Below are 4,757 nucleotides of genomic sequence, written 5' to 3' on the forward strand. Positions count from 1 at the left end.
TATTGGTAGCTATTTTCACCTGAAACAATCCTTATATACCAGTAGTGCGCTGCCTGTAATTGTAAGAGCTAAATGGTACACAGAACTGGATACACAACCACACAGATCAGTAAATGGGTCGTACTGAAAGCAAAAGTAAACACCAACCTTAGGAAATGAAAGAAGTTAAAAGATAAGTGTTAAGGACCTTATTCTTTTTGGAGAATAAAACAAGATTTAGTAGCTTTCCACTTAATTTAAATGAAAAGAATCACTACCTTACATATTGCAGTGATAATGTAATGGGGAAAGAAAACAAAAAAGTCTTTGTACAAATGACACCTCCTATAGTTGTTGTGAAGAAACTTTTCCCCTTGGTATCTGCTAACAAATTCTAATTAATGCTGCACATTCCTTTACTGAAATCATTTAATGCGTAACAAGGGGGGTAAAAAGAAATGCTGAATGCTCGTGATTGCCCTGTTAGAATTATGGGAGTGAAAGCCTGGGGCCCCAAACTTACTGTCTATTAAAGCCAAGCTTTGAAAAAGAAATGCAACCTACAAAAGCTGTCAATCTCCCTTGCCCCTAAAGCCTGGGTTCACATGGATTCAAGTGACAGCCCTCCTCCCCCATGCACAATACATCAATCTGTCTCTCCCACAAGCACCCACAGCCCATTGTGCTGGCCGCAGGTGCCTATTATGGCACCCATGGCTGCCTCCCACAGCTCCGCCCCTGAGAAACAGGAACTGCAGACAATGGAGCCCTGTGGGAAGACAGAGGTGGGTGTTGGGAGGGATAACAGACAGATGGTAAAGGGTATAGGGTAGTAAGGTAGTTTCAAAACAAATGTCAAACGTTCAAAATTATTGCTTTCTCGTGTCTCCCTTTTTGAATTGCCTTTGCTTCAATCACCATCTGCCATAAGTATAAAAACACTTACCTGTTATGATGAATTTTTGCTCCCCTTTTTGGGTAGTGATGGACCAGATAACCTTCAATACTCTACTCCTCCTACTTCGCCTCTAGGTTTCTCAAGGTCACAGACTGAGGAGTTTTGGTTAAGTGACACCAGGAGACCACAGAGGGGAGATAAGGAATATTTCTAATTTTTTTTCAAGGTTTGTGGTTTCCCTGTGAGGTTAGTTTTGGGCTCCTTAAGGGGCGTGGGTTATGAAAATCAGTGCCTTTGGGTAATACACTTAGGAAATCAAAGTACTATAAGACTTTTACAAACGTAATATCAGGCAGGTAGAAATTCTGAGGCCATTTCTTTCTGGTAAGGAGTCACATAAAGAGAGATGAGGTGCATGGAGTAATAAAAGTACTGAAATTTTCTCAGACTTTTTACCTATTTCCAAACATGTCAACAAAAATAAGTAAAACTGTTAAAAAAAAAAAAAACTAAATACTATTCACATCAAGTGCCCTTATCACAAAAGTACATTTTAAACAATTCATTTCATAAAATGTCATTTGCCTGTGGTGGTTTTAACCTTCTGAGTTATGGAGTAATTAAGGAGTAATAAATAAAAGAATTAAGATAAATGCCAAACCCACCTGTTCAAGTAAATTTGATTGAGTTGCCTTTGCTCTTGCTTTATCATCTCAATATACCACCTTATTCCTGTGTCCAAGATAATTTGTTACAAATTCTAAAACCAAGCTAACAATCATGTCATCACTACTACTACTCCTGCTACCTGTCTCAAACAAACAAACAAACAAAAAAACCACCAAGAAAATTCTGGCACAATTCTAAGTCATGGTCAAGAGGATTGGTGACTTGTTGGAATGGGGGTACCGCCAAAATAACGCCAGGGACTAAAACCAGCCAGTTTTTCTGAAGCAAACAAGAGGGTCTTGGTTTGCTGTCAAAAACTACAAACTAAGCTTTAACTAGGGGACTGTCAGGGATCCAAGTGAGCTCTTGGCCAGGGAGAGCTTAATTAGCGGAGTTGGTTTGGGTTTTTAAATTACAGAAGAAAAACAACCAATACAGTATGAAAGCATACAGTGGTCTAATGTAGCACAAAATTCACTATTCTATTATGTGTGTGTGTAGTGATTTTCCGCATTCTGTTAACAATTTAAATTTAGATTTTAAACATTATTTTTGTGCCCATTACTAGAGCATGTTTCTTTTGTTTTCTTCTGTATCCTTTCAGAGAATTTACTGTATCGATCACCCAATACTAATACGTGCCCCCACTTTTTTATCTAAATAGTGGCATACTACATACACTATTTTGTTTTTTTAACATGAGAGATCTTGGAGATTGGTCCATATCAGAATATTAAGAGCTACTAGGGCATGCTTCTGAAATGTGAATGGATTTGAGTCATATCTGGTATCTGTAAAAGTTAAGAGTCCCTCTCCACAGTGGGCAAATATATGATTCCAGTATTAGCTATCAAGTGATCAAGCCATTTGGAGACTATTCTTACTTCTCCTAACTACTGAATTAGGTATTCTATTGCAAATGCTGACAAGTTAGTACAGTTAACTCCAATTATCCATCTATGCGAGCCAGAGAAAATGTGAGGAGAAAGTCACAGATAACTCACAGATACAACTTTTGTTAAAGATGCTTACATGGGAAAACGTTTAAGATGCTTATTGATAGGGTTTGTGAATTGTTTCTATACCATCCAAAATAATCAGAATCAAAAAGAAATTGCTAAAAGGCTTCCAATTTGAACCATGGTCCCTTATTCATACTTATGGTATCTCACAAGAATGACCTTGCTGAACTAACTGATTAAAAGATGCCAGGTTTCAGGGGCGCCTGGGTGGCTCAGTGGGTTAAGCCGCTGCCTTCGGCTCAGGTCATGATCCCAGGGTCCTGGGATTGAGTCCCACATCGGGCTCTCTGCTCAGCAGGGAGCCTGCTTCCTCCTCTCTCTCTGCCTGCCTCTCTGCCTACCTATGATCTCTCTCTGTCAAATAAATAAATAAAATCTTTAAAAAAAAAAGATGCCAGGTTTCAGCTGTACAATTAGTTGACAATACATAGTCCTTTTACCTGTGCTCCAACACCAACTTATTTTACCTCTAGATGTTTTCCATGGGGCTCTTGAGTCTATCCATTTTAAAATTAACATAGTTTGTTGGTTAAAATCCAATTTCTTGCCAGAGAAACCTGGGTTCTCAACCTGCCTCTGGAGCTTGAAAAGTGGTATGATTTAACTTCTCTGATACTGAGTTTTCCCTAAAACAGGGATGATAATAATAGTACCTATTTCGTAGGTTTGTGTAAAGATTAAGTAGGACCATGCACTGACTCTTAAAACAATGCCCGTAGCAAATCCTCAGAAAACAGTGTCTATTGTTACTCTTACTAATATCAGTTATAGGACTCTCAGGATTAGCTAGATGAATTCTCAAATCGGATCAGCAAAATCGCCTGGTGGGGGAGTTTTTAAAAAATACACATAGCCCAGACATACCTCACCCAAAGAAACTCCAATTAAATCGGTCTGCGATGGTGCCTGGGAATTTGTATTTTAAAGCATTAAAGGAATCCCAAGATGACAACTGCTAAGCTGACCAAGAAAGCATTAGGTCGTAATTAGAACAAGAAGTCAAAGGGTTCAGTGAAGAATATCCTTAAGATGGATGCAAATTCTATAATCGCCCTATATCACTAAGAAACCAGAAGCTATTTTTGTGTGCTTTTGATTGACAATGGAATACAATTACGAACTCTGAGAACAAAAAGCTGTATGATGATTCTAGTTCTAATAGGAAGCATGCTAAAATGTGGCATCATTTGAGCCATTGAAGGAGCATAAGAAAAGATAATCCATTTGGCTTTGACATTTGAAATGTTCTCCTACCAGCAGCACTTTCTTACAGCCCTATGATTACATTTATTTCCCCTGTAGGTCCAAACACATTACTTGATCCTGCTGTGAATAATACTTACATGGAGTTAATATTGGGAAAGCTGTTTGTTCGGTACTTTAGTTAAACTTTTTATTTTGAAGTAAAGTTCACAGGCAGTTGTGAGAAACAGTACAGAGATCCAATGTACCCTTTACTCAGTTTCTCCCAAGAGCATTTTGCAAAAGTATAAAACAACATCAAAATCAGAATATTGACATTGATACAATCAAGATGCAGGAGAGTTCCATCACAAGGATCCCTTATTTTCCTTTTCATAGCCACACTCTCTTCCTTCCCATCTCTTCCCCTCCTTAATCCACAGTGACCAATAAACAGTTCAATTTCTATAATTTTACGATTCTAAGAATATATGCAAATAACATTAATATGATCAGACAGTCTTCAACCTTTTGGGATTGGCTTTTTCCTCTCAACAAAATTCTCTGGAGATCTAACCAGGTTGTCACCTACATCAATAGTTCCTGCCTTTTTATTGCTGAGCAGTAATTCTTCACATGGCTGTACCACACTTTGTTTAGCCATTCACCTGTCAAAGGACATCTGGGTTGTTTCCAGTTTATGAATAAAGCTATTACTAATAAAGCCACTCAGAATACTTGCATACGTATTTTTGTGTGAACTTCATTTTTTTAAAAAAGATTTTTTATTTATTTATTCGACACAGAGAGAGATCACAAGTAGGCAGAGAGAGAAGGGGAAGCAGGCTCCCTGCTGAGCAGAGAGCCTGATGTGGGGCTTGATGCGGGGCTCGATCCCAGGACCCTGAGATCATGATCTGAGCCGAAGGCAGAGTCTTAACCCACTGAGCCACCCAGGTGCCCCTTGTGTGAACTTCAAACTTCATTTCTCCCAGCAGTACAATTGC

Source organism: Mustela nivalis (genome assembly GCF_964662115.1).
Source record: "Mustela nivalis genome assembly, chromosome: X".
Classification (NCBI taxonomy): Eukaryota; Metazoa; Chordata; class Mammalia; order Carnivora; family Mustelidae; genus Mustela; species Mustela nivalis.